Source organism: Scleropages formosus, chromosome 9 (genome assembly GCF_900964775.1).
Source record: "Scleropages formosus chromosome 9, fSclFor1.1, whole genome shotgun sequence".
NCBI classification, from domain to species: domain Eukaryota; kingdom Metazoa; phylum Chordata; class Actinopteri; order Osteoglossiformes; family Osteoglossidae; genus Scleropages; species Scleropages formosus.
The window spans coordinates 648,493-661,077 of NC_041814.1; the positions used below are offsets into that span (position 1 = coordinate 648,493).

The 12,585-nt window shown below is 55.5% G+C and overlaps 1 protein-coding gene across 2 annotated transcripts in view; it reads left to right on the top strand.

Annotated features, from left to right (window-relative positions):
- Positions 1–12,585, top strand: part of LOC108919869 (insulin receptor-like) — a 72,429-nt gene that overhangs the window by 40,893 nt on the left and 18,951 nt on the right. The window lies entirely within an intron of this gene.

The window sequence follows — 12,585 nt, forward strand, 5'->3', positions numbered from 1 at the left end:
TTCCTCTCCCTCCTTCGTGATGCAAGCGGCGCGAGACGGCGTAATAAACCGAAGACGGCAGCGCGCGCACGTGGAGCTCATTTTGTCCCGTGTGCCACGGGGGTGCTGGAGAACGAGGAAGGATCGCTTCCTAGGTGCAGGCCGGCGGTTTGCACCTCCGCTGGTATCTTTTCTTGGCTTCATTGCTGCATTAATCTCGTGTCTTCCGTTGGGCATCTCATCCAGCTTGTGCTTTTCTCACTGAACTGTGCCCTGCAGTCACACGTCTGTTTTATTACGACTCCCCGGGTCTTCGTTCTTGCCTAAAATGCACAGTTCCGAAAACGGAAGAATGCATCCTCTTGGACGCGTTGGACCTTCTAGATAAGGGTGATAGACGAGGCGGGGCGAGACGTTAACTGTCATTGACGCGTGGTCTCGACCCTTGGCTCGATTACTACACGCAACAATTGAAATGTTTGCGCAAACCCGCTGGACCTTAGAAAACAAGGACGCGGTAACGGCGGGCCACATCCTTCCCGTATCCTTTCCACTTCTTTCCCACAGCCCTTTCGTGAAAACGACAGAGGGAACAAGGAAAAAAAACGCAATCCGAAGGTGCAGAAGCGGAAAGGGAAAAATACGCCATTGTATTGTGCTTCGCCCTCGGCCTGGGTGTACGTGCCTCTGGGATCGCGGTACAACACCAGCGCTTTGTCTCCTTTGGCGTTTGTGTTTCCTGGTACGGCGATCGCCGCGCCTCCCTGCCGTGCCCGCTTCGGCTCCTGCGTCGACCCGGCCCGAGGGCCCGGCGCACCCCGTCCCGCTGCCGGAGGCGGCGGGCGAAAGGCTTGCGCCGAAGGCTTTCAAACCTGGCGATAACTGGGCGGAGCACTGGGACCGGTGGCGCCTCCGGTTCCCATTCAAGCTCAGGATCCCGCTCCGAAGGCTTTGTGGCGATTTTGCAGATCCCGTCGAGTCCGGGCCCAGGGAGTGGCAAAGCGGGGTTTCCGTCTTCGAAAGCGGTGCGATTGTCGTCTTCCTCTCGCCCGCAGCGATGAGAGTGGCCTTGCAGCCGCTACGCTCGAATCGCTTTGCTGCTTCACCTGAATTGACTCCAGCGTGGGAGGGACTGTCGCGCATTTCCGCCGAAGACGAAGCGTCCCCATCAGTGTGCTCTGAAGAGGTGCTCACGAGACCCCCCGGCACAGCACAGCAGGTGCTCAGGTTCCAAAAGTTATCAGCCAGTGGAAATACAGATTTGCTCCTTATCTTATGACTTCATGAGTCTACAAACTCTTTACATAAGGATAAATGAGCTATTAAGTAGTATAATTAATGACTGCTACTGGGACAGCTGGTAGTGTAGTGGTTAGAGCTACTGCCTTTGGAGCCAAAGGTCGCAGGTTCGATCTCCACCTCTGGCTGTCGTACCCTGCTGTATAAATGGGTAAATAATTGTAGGTGGACTAACACTGTAAGTCGTTTTGGAGAAAAGTGTCATGTAAAGGCTACCTTATGTATTAGGCCTTTATTTTATTATTATTTTTTAAACAGATTTCCAACATTATCTGTTAATACTAATACAGAATAATAATACGCAGTATTTTTTCCACATTGCACCCCCCCCCCCCCCATTTCTGAATGTGTTGCCTTTTCTTTTTTTCTCTTCTGCACCACCAGAAGACACTATTTATCTTGCTGTCCATTTTAAAGAAAAGTTTTGTAAAGAAAAGCGCAGTTGCTACTTGGCAGGGCCACACTGACTGAGACCCAAACAAAGAGAGACGCTTTGGTTGCGGCAGCGCGGGGGCCTCTCTTATTGTACGGCACGGGGGGGCCGCCCTGGTTACGCGTTACCGCCGAACCCAGGCACTCGAGACTAATTCGGTAAGGTGAACGGCTCCACCGTCTTTAATGGTGCTGTTGTGTCACTGCACGTCTCGCACAGCACTTTCTGTGATCTTCCTGTTACCGCGTCACTTTTATTATCACGTGGTACATGAGCCCTCCCCCCCAAATCCCCCCAGCACCCTTGCTCTGAAATGTGTAGTTAACGGTGCTTGGACCGAGAACCGCTCTCCTCCTCTGCCTTAATGCCCCCGTATCTCTTCCCCTGCTCCAGGCGGTCCGCTCTCGGCTCCCTCCGGCCCCACCGCTTCTTTCCTCGTTTGTGTGCGTGTCTCCTCTGAAAGGCGGACCCCCGGACCTCTTGTGCTCCACACCTCTTCTTCCGAAGGGTGTGACTCGATCAAGCGTGGCGATAGGAGGAAGCGCTTGTTTATCTCAATGCTGCATTCAGTCTGTAACACATGGAGGAGGTGTGTGTGTGTGCGTGCGTGCGTGCGTGTGCGCTCCCAGCTCAGGTGCCTGCGTGGAGGCCTGTGTGCACCGTCACCCGCTGCCCCCAGTCCACATCCATATAGCATTGATTCTGTGCGCCATGTGAGCGGAGAACCTTCTTCCATGTTGCCGCTGCCTGAACAAACGTTATCTGGAGAACGTTTTTAAAAGCTCAGCACCTCGAAGCTGTTATGGAGGTGACCTCTGGTAGCTACGCCAGTGGTGTGGACCTTCTCGAACCCGTTGCCCCTCTTCCATTTGAGTTACTGGGGAATGACAGCCTGGAATGAGCCGTTGCAATCTGCTTCGTGTACTCAGAGGACTGGAGAGCGTTCAAGAGTGTGTTTGTGTGTGTGTGTGTGTGTGTTTAGGGACTGTACTGTACCTGTGCTGCTCGGCTTTGACGGCTGCAGCCGCGGCTCTAACGTGGTGCGCAGCTCCTAGGAAGAGGGAGCAAATGGCACAAGGTGCGGAACAGTCGCTTTTGCAAAAGCTGCTGAGGTACAAGTGCAGAAGCCCAGCTCCTGCAACCTGACACATGTACGGAAAACGGCACATTTGTGTGTATTTGGAGACGCTCTTTACACACTTCTCTCCAGGGCAACGTACAGTGTTACGCTACTTAGTTGTTTACCCTTTTATACAGCTGGGTAATTCTACTGGAACGATTCAGGGTAAGTACCTTGCTCAAGGGAACTACAGCAGGAGGCGGCAGGAGGGATTTGAAGCTGCAGGCAACATGGTGACAAGACATTTATGTATTATGTATTTATTCATGTAGCTGACACTTTTCTCCAAAGTGACTTACAGTGTTAAAGTACTCACATTTACACTGGAGCTATTTACGGTAAGTACCTTGCTCCAGGCTACTACAGCGAGAGCTGGTGACCGAACCCGCAACCCTTGGGTCCAAGAGCAGCAGCACGAACTGCTACGCTACCTGCTCTCTGACACGGGAATAGCTAAAAAGTAGGCAGGTGATGCCAGTAAGTAAGTGGGGCGGCACGGTGGCACAGCGAGTAGCGCTGCGGTCTCACAGCGCCTGGGTGGTGCGAGAGAACGTGGGTTGGATTCCTGCTCAGTCTGTGTGGAGTTCGCGTGTTGTACTGGTGCTCTGGTTTCCTCCCACGCTCTGAAGACATGCTGTTCAGGTTCCCCATAGTGTGGGAATAACAGAGTGTGTGTGTGTTCCACTGATGTATGGATGAGTGACCCAGTGTGAGTAGTGTATCTAGCAGTGTAAGTCACCGTGGTGAATAAGGTGTGTGGGCTCATAACACTACATAGCGTTCTCTGGAAGTCGCTTTGGAGAAAAGCGTCTGCTAAATAAACAAATGTAGATGTAAGTAAGTAAGTAAGTAAATAAGTAAATAAAAGGAGAACGTAGTAGTGACAGCTCAGTGCCAGTACGGTGCCCACAGCGAGAGCGCTCACCCGGGACTCGCCATGGAGCTTACGGCCGTTGGCAGGAGTAAGAGTTGCAGGCAGATGGAGAGGCTCTCCGGCATGTTGAGTGTCTGGCGTCCCCGTGAACCCCGAGCCGAGTCCACGTCGATCCTTATCCCGCAGCCAGCGTGAGCTGCGCTTTGCTGTTTTTACATCCAGAAGCAATTTCGGCACTTGCGATGGGTTCGAGTCCTTCCGCGTGTCTCGGTGCCGTAATAAGAAAGCGAAAAGGCGTAAATAAAACGAAGAGACGCAAAGAGGCAGGACGGGGGAGCCGGAGGTCACTGGCACCTTTTGGTTTGAGGCAAGCGAAGGACGAGCCACGAGGAGGAGCACCGTTGCGCTTGTTGTGGCGCTTTGAATAAAACCGCTTGTAGCAAAATGACCAACGCTTTCCACGGAACTCATCATCCACCGGGGCACAATCTGAGCGACTGTGGCGTTTCGATACAGTTAGTTCCGTTCTCGTACCAAGGGAACATTGCATACCGTGTTGGGAGCTGGTGCAATTAATTTGAGCCTTTTCTGTTTTGGAGGGGGGGGGGGGGGACACTATTTTGTGCATTTTTGTCATTGCCGCTACCCAAACCATCCGGTCTTCGCGTATTTTTTTTCTCTGCAGCTTTTAACATATCACATTACTTAATTTCAGCCTCTGTGGGACTGTGTTCTGTTACATGGCTCAGTGTTTTTGGGCAGAAGCCCAGTGTGAAAATGAGTTCGAACCGAGTTTTCGTGAGCAGCAAGGTGCGGCTAAAGGCACCTCCTCGAATAGTAAACATTGGGATCTGTTTGTCTGCTCAAAACGTTTATGCCTCGAAAGCACGCGAGCAGATCAAGTGCGGAGAAGAACATATAACTGAGCGGCTGCGTGAATCGGTCAAGAACATGGACTTGAAAGCTGAAGGTTGTTGTTGGTTCGAGCCCCACTCCCCGCTACTTTTGAGTGCGTTCGTGTAGCTCTCGCTTTTGTCCCGAGTCGCCAGCTCTGCTGTAAAATCCTCAAGCAAAGTACCGGCTTGTCGACTCGACGTTTAGCGCACGTTTAGGACACGGACACAAGTGCCATCGAGTCCGCTCACGTGGTTTCCAGGGCAACGCACGGACGGAAGCGGTTGTCCGGTGCTGTGTTCCGTGCACGTGCGACGGGTGCAACCGTGGGGAGAAACGTGCAAGCTCCGCACATCCTGCACTGGACCGGCTTTACATACCGTGCCACCATGTTCCACGTAGATTTACGTAGGTGTCCCATAGCATGTGAGTGAGTGAGTGAGTGCCCCGTAGTGTGTGAGTGACAGAGAGAGAGTGTGTGTGTGTGTGTGTGTGTGTGTGTGTGTGTGTGTGTGCCACTAATGTATGGATGAGTGAACCGGTGTAAGTAGTGTATCTAGCAGTCTGTCACCGTGGTGGATGAGGTAACACTACATAGAGTTCATTGGAAGTTGCAAGAGCAAACCTCAGCCCTTTGTAGGTATGTTTAGGCAGTAGGAAACACCAGTAGATGTCCGTGGTAGATGTTTCAGGTTTCTTCAGTTCATAGTTTGCTGTTCTGCGGGAGTGTGCGCTCCTGGAGGATCTCCTCAGCCTGTGCTGTGCCAGCACAGCCCTCCACGACGGAGAAGGGTCGCGTCACAGGTGTGAGCAGAAAAAGCAGAAGAAAAAGTGTGTGTATCTGTCTCCTTACACCTCTCTGCCCTGGTGTCTAGAAGCGACTGACCCCGAACATTAGGAAACGGAGAAATTGGCTGCGTGGAAGCCCCCCGGGCGCAGAGGGTGTGTGTCGTGAGTTCAGGATGGAGTCTCCAAAGTCTCCGGTCGCATCCAGGCACATCATCGCGGCCCACGAAGCGGCCGCTGAACCGGCATGTATCACAGGGTTGAGCACGTGGTGCTGCTTTGCTTGTCGTTTCCTTGCCGTTGTCTTCTTTTACTCAGGATTTAAAGAAGTCGGGCCACTCTTTGCTGTCACCGCGTTCCTCCGAAGACGGGAGCGCTTCCTTCGTGCCGCTCGGCTCGAACCTGCGCGTCTGCGACTCGGCTCAGCCCGTTTGGCCGGCCTCTCCGCGGCCCTGAGCGAGCGGGAATGCACGCTCGCACGCGTCACCTGTCAAGAAACGAAGAAGCGGCCTCTCTCTCGTAGGGCCGTTTTGCCCCGCACGCGAGCGTGACGGGCAGAACGCGGGCCCCCTCCGCACGACGCTCCTCCGGGAGTCGGCGCACATGTCCTTTTTGCTGCTCTCCATTCTTCGCGAACAGATTTTTTCCCCACGCTTTTCCTTTTCCCTCGCCGTTTGCTCCTCTCGCCCCGTGTGCCGGGCCGTCGTTGTGGTCGGTGGTGTCGCGAAGAGGGCGGCTTCCGCGGCTGCGCTCGGTAACCGACTCGAGGCCGGAGGAAGGCGTAAGATAAGCGAATTTCGGTACTTGGAGGGTCAGTGGTTTGGAAGGCCTTACAAGGCCTTGTGGGCAGTCCTCGCGGGCCAAAATAGACTCCTGCCTGACCGTGCCCCGCGGCGGCTCCGCTCATTTTAGGAACGGCCTCTCTCGGCCCGACGCGTCTATTCCTGGTGACGCGGCTATTTGTTTGAAAGCCGCCGTCCTGGGAGGGGCGGCGCTCCGCTCCTCGCCTCGCCTCGCGTCGCCTCGTCTACTCGCGCTTTTTCCGAGCACGGAGAAGAGAAAGAGCCGAGCCGCAGCGTCCCAAAGCCGCCGTTTCTACATCTCGCTCGCGGAGACTGTGGCGTGGCGCAAACGTTAGGATTCGCCGCCTTAATTTGCAAATACGTCGAGATAATGAGAACCGGCGGCGCCTCGAACGCTCAGCCTTGCTTAAGCGAAATAACGATGTGCCGTCGACCCGTAAAAACCGTTACGTGGGGTTATAATAAGGAATGTAGCTATTCGAGTCCCGGTCTCACAGACGAAGGAGGACTTTGAAAATAGAAAGTGGTCACAGCGCTGCAGAGGACTTGAAGAGTAAAACGAGCCTCCGGTGGAAAAGCGAAGGAGCGTTTTGTGCCGCGTGCCGCTTTGCCTCCCCTGGGCTCCGCGTCGCTAACCCTAACCCGAGCCGACGCGCTCTCTCCTGCGAAACGGGCGTCGTCGTAAAAGAGCGCGCTTTTATCTCTGCGCTGCCCTTGCACGTGAATTGAAAACGTTGCTTTCTCTCTCGACAGTTTGCGGTTCCTGCAGCGTGCGCCAAGCTGAGCTCGTCTTTGTGCGCCAGGCCTTTTTATGCCCTTTTTGGCGTCGTCGGACTCGTTCCTCCGGTAGCTCGCAAACCGATCTTCTCGCTCAAAACGAGGTTTGTTTATCCGCTTGCTTATTGAATACGACCAACGGAGCAGATGACGCCCCGGTGCAGCTGCAGTGTACGGAGACGGCGGTCCTGCTTGGCGGCAGGGGGCTCTCGCGGCGATACTGAGCGTCATCGATTTTTCTTTTTCCCGCAAACGATGTCAGCGGAGCCCGCGGGAGTAAATCGTGCAGCAGGCTCCGACGTGAGCGGGCGTACGTGTGTTTCGGTGGGGGGGCGGCGTCTCCGACCGGAACGAAGAGCTCTCCCGCGGAAGCGCGTGTCGGAGGAGCCGCGCCGCAACCGCGCACGCGAGGCACCAGAGCGCCGCGTGCATGCCGCCTGTGCGCTTCCGACTCCTTATGTGTTACGGCCCGATGAAAGGTTCCCGCTGCGCTCCACACCCCAGCGGGGCTCCCGCGCCCTGGTGCTGGTAACCACACAAAATTCTTAATGTTCATCTCAACACCGACACGCTGAGGTCTCAAAGCATCCTAATTTCTCCAGGCACCTCTTTGAGCCTCCGAAGGGCATTAAAATACTGCTGATTTCACTGGGGGTCAGTCTGTGGAAAAAGTGAGGTCATGTGTACGCTGACATGCTGCACGGCTCCGGCAGGGAGGGAGGGAGGAAACGCTCGAGGCCACCCTCCCCATTTTGCCTGTGAGCTGCGCGGCGCACTTGGCAACGCTGCGGTTAGGTGAAAAAGTGACGCACGCTGAACTGAGCAATTGTCTTAATGTCGCTGCCGGTGCTCCGGAACGCATCGGCAGTCCTCATCTTCCCCTCTTTCTTCCGTAAAGCCTTAGACCGCGCTAGGTGTGCTTTATTCGGCCCTCCCGTGTGGAGAGAACGAGCTCCAAAGACAGGTGTGCGACCGGGAAGCAGACTCTGGATCGAAGGTGATTCGCGGCCTCTCCCCCCCCCCCCCAGGCAGCCCGTAACCAAATCGCTCTCCGGGCTCCCAACGGCCGGGCCCTTTTTCTTCGTGGCTCGTCGCTCCTCCCGGCTCACCCTGGGCGCAGTGGCTGCGCTTGGGGTTCGCCTCTCGATTTGGATTTGGGGGGGGGGGGGGATGGCTTCCGCCGGCCGGTTGTGTTGCTCGGAGGGATATGAGCACCCGTAGCTCTGACCGTTTTTCGCGACAAACTCGGTGGGTCTCGGCCGCTCTGAGCATCACGGTAACTTGGTCGCGTTACCATACGGCGCTGTTGAGTTCTCGTGTCTCGGTAGGACCCGTGGCGAGTGGAAAAACATCTCTCCTTGTTCGCGTGACTGCTGTACGCGGCGCTGCTGCCGACATGCTGTTCCCCGGCCGATCCCGACGAATAAAACCACCAAGTAGCGATCAAGTGTTAATAAGCGCTGTGGGAAATTGATAACGCACGCCACGTATCTGCGCGCGCTCGAGCCGTTTGCTGCGGGAATGTTTGTTTGGTTGTTGCAAAAGCTAGCCCGATCGCTGGCTGCACCGAAGCTCAGCTTTGCGCTTGGCTTTCTGATGCCTCTAAATTGTACCCGTGCCCTCGTAACAGTACATGCGAGTAACATCTACCCCCATTTTCGGTGTGCGTATATAGGTCAGGCCCTGGCATGTTCTTCGAGCTTGATGAAGTGCTTTTTAAGCAACGTATTGCACAATGCTTGCTTTGTGCCAGAAGAGAAGAATGAGATCTGAAAATGATACACCCCTCAGGGTCCCCCCCCCCAGTAAACGCTGCTTTAGAGATGTGTGCGAGGAGAAGGGAAGAAAATGGAGCAAGACGTCGGTGCCGCACCGAAAACCGTGCTTCTTTTGAAAATGCCCGTGTCCGTCGGCCGCCAAGATGACACGAAGCAGCGGGAAAAGGGTTCGTGCGCGTCTGGCTCGCTGCGGGTGGTTGTACCCAGGGCGGCCGCCACGGCCCGGCCAGAAGTGCCCGCCGCGGGCAAAGGCCCAAGCTCGAGGAGGCTGTAAGCAAACACGGTGAAACGGGCCATTGTGTTACGTCGCGTTGCGCCGGACGGCAGTGTCGCTATTGACAGAGCCGTGGCGGCACGCTGCTCCTTTTAATCCCTTTCACTTATTCCGCTCTGATGTTGGCGGTGCGTGCCAGGCTGCGCCACCCAGCGCCGGAGGTTTTGTCCCCGGGGACACGGCGCTCCTGAGGCCCGTCGGAGCACGTCCCAGGCCTGCCCCCGAAACTTGGTGCTCGTTTCTGCCCCCCGGTATTGATGGCTTTGGCTTGGTCTTGAGGACAGGTGCCCCGGAGATGTGCCGCTCTCCAGCCGGCGACCGAAGTGCAAGTGCAAGCAATCGTGGCTTGTGCCGAAGCGTGCCGCACATATCGGCTTTTTTACTTGGGTCTGCTTTAGCGTCAGGGTCAAAGCTCGGTGTGGCGCGATGCCATAAGCTTGAGCTTTTTTTTTTTTTTATTTATAACTTTTGTTTTTTTTTTCTTGAACATCTGCAGGAGCTCAGACTTAACCTTTTGTGTGTGTGTGTGTGTCTTTTGAATAGAATAATTAGCAAAGCAGTAGATGATGATGAAGCTTCAGCTTCGTCAGCGGAATTACTATATTGAGCAGTGACTTTAAAATTGACGGGGTTGGGAGCAAAATCCCCTTGCGGAATGAGAGCTTTCCAGGATGCTCAGAGCAGCGGCGTCTCTCGGATGTGACCGTCCGCCGTTCACGGTGAAGCGGCGCTGTCCCTCGTCCGCCTTGCCGCACAAAATCGCTCCTCCTTACAGCTTTTTTTCCCTTCAATTTTTTGTGTCTCGTCACCTCCGTCATCACCGGTTAGCTGATGAGGCTCAGCCCTGTCCGGTCGAACCCAGGCAAGCGCGACTGCGTGTGGGGCGTGCAAGTCCGTGCGCGCACCTGACTACTTGGCGAGAAGTGTGTCTCCAGGATGAGCCGACGTGGGCCGCCACCGGGAAGTTGTTTTCTCTCCCTCCCGCCACACCTGCAGCGCTCCTTGTTTCCCGCGTGGGTCAGGAGCTCCGCGTGGCCGTCACGGAGTCGGCTAGGACGACGCTTCCGGGATGTTACGTTTGCTGGAGACGAAGCAGTAGCCGTGAATGGAGGCGGAGGGGGGGGCTTGAGGTGCCAGCAAACGTGCGTAAACGGATCAGCGTGGCATAATGGGCCCCGAGCCCCAGCCGCGCCACACCGCACCGTTTGCTCGCCTGCTGCCGTGGCCCGGGGGAGGGTTAACTCCGGACGCCTTTCCTACCGAGACGGAGGCGGCCGTTCAATGGCTGCCGTCCGCAGGCTACGCACGCATTGGTTAAGGCCGAGGGCGGATCTCTCGCGAGCCCCGCGGTCCGGCACGGACTCCGCGGCAGCGCGGATCAGGAGCCGCGCGTCGCCGTAAACGCCTCGACGCCTTCCGGACGGGAAGGAGGGCTGCCGTGCAGGGCTCCTAGGACACGACGGAGACGACGCATCGCGCGCGCTTTTCGTTCAACGTTTGGGGAAAAATTGTGTTTATTTTTTTCTTTTCCTTTTTTTCTTTCTTTTGTAGCTGCCCATGCCATGTGCCTCTCTCTCTCCCTCGTACCGCGTGGGGGGTGGGTGAAAAGGAGAGCGCTCCGAGTTGTTTTGCTCCTGCGGGCCTCGCGGTGTTATGTGACCGAGGAGCTTTTGTGACACGAGCGCCGAGCCGATTTGTCACCGCACCGTTAATGGCTCTTTCCTGCAACTGCTTCTCCGCCGTCACCCTATCCAGCCTGCATCCACTTTTGTACTTTTTTTTTTAATTCGCTCCAAGTATATTTTTCTGGTTCTACTGTACAATACAAAGCGAGTCTATATGTCCATGTGGGATGTTGCCCTGCCCTCGGACCTGCTGCGGAAATGGGACACGTGCTCTCGGTTTCAGATGTGTCCCGAGAGGCTCCCTTCTGCCTCGATTGTTGTCGCTGGTTTATTTAGTATTTTTATTCCTCCCATTGTAATGTTTCATACTGATATTGGCAGTTATAAAAGGGAACTAGCAGCGAGGGCCAGGTTCCCCATGTGACTTCAGGTAAAGTGATTTTCATGTGAAATGTCCTTTCTGAGAACGCTTCTAAATCTGGTGATATTGCACACACCTGGAAATGGCCTGTGTGTGTGTGGTTTTTTCTTTTTTTCTTAAACTGATGTCATGACTTCTGTGAAAGAGCAAAGGGAATAAAAGTGTAGAGATGCAACCTGTTGCTGCATTTTCAACAGTTTTTTTGTTTCTGGCCATAGAGGACCCTTGAGGACCCGAGCTAAGCAATAGAGCTTGTTTGCCGAGACACTAAACCGAGACCGGATCCTTGTGTTCCGGCGACCGAAAGCACCTACGCCCGTTCGCCCTTTCACGCACGATGTTTGCTACACCGATTGTGCGCGAGCACCCTGTTCGAGGCTCCCGTAGCAGGCAGCGGGACCGGACCCTGCGCCGTTCGTGTCCCCAGCAGGGCCTCGAACCAACGTGCCACCTGCTACGTGCGTGAAGACCAAGGGCAGAGGCGCACGCGGTTCCATCTCGGGACGCGATGCGTTGGTACGGAAGCGACCCTTGTCGGTCGGCACGCGTTCGCTCGGCGTCCCCCTCGCGGCTGTTTCGGGCTGACGAAAAGCCGCTTGTCGGTGCCGGTAGGGCTGCGGGTCGCGCCTCGCTCTTCCAGCAGCCTCTCTCTTCCTCGGCCTCCTGTTTACTACCGCCGCTATTTTTAGCTTCCTCACCGAAAGGAGCTTGGCCATGTGAATTAGGTCAGCATGTTCGGCTCACTTTGGCACACGCGCTGCTTTTTGTGCCTTCCTCAAAGTAGACGTGTCATTGCGTTCCGCCCTTTGTTTATATCCGTTTGAAGCTGCGTTTCTCGCACTAAGCGGCCACCGTGCGGAGCGTGTGCGGCGCCGGAGCCGTTGCGCTTTCTCCTCGCCTGGTGTGTGCGCCTCGTGCCGGCGCTCCGAGTCTCCTACTCACGTTGTGCTCCACGGCTTCACTTCGCCAGTATGTGAGGATGCTAAAGCAGATCCCCTCCTGGGGCTTGAACCAGCAGCCCTAAGGGTACAGGCCATAGGTTTTCATCCCGAATCTCCGTGCCGAAGAAAGCCGGAGTGGAAAGTCTCGGCCCTGGGCCTTCGTATACGTTTTCCGGGTCGGGCTTTTCGAACGGCTTTCTTTCGGCTGCGCTGAGCTCCCCGTCTCTTCCCAAGTAGTCTGGAGCATTACCGGAAGCTTCTGCAGTCGTTGCCTTTCTTCCGCTTTTTCACAGTCTCTCATGGGATGGACAGAAGCGCAGCCTCCGCTGGGGGTGACACGGGTGCGGGGAGCTCGCGACGGGACCCCACGTCCTTTCCGGTCCTTTCGCTGTTGCCGTAATTTTCCTGACGGCGCTGTACTACCGCTTTGCGATCTCGCTTTTTCGATCGTGAATACCTGTTGGGTGGGATTGTAATTCCTCGGGTACAGATGATTAAATTGTCAAAAATTGGTGTCAGGAGAAAGGTAACAAGAATGCAAAGAAAAGATGATGTTCCGGGGACAACGTGGCATGCTGACG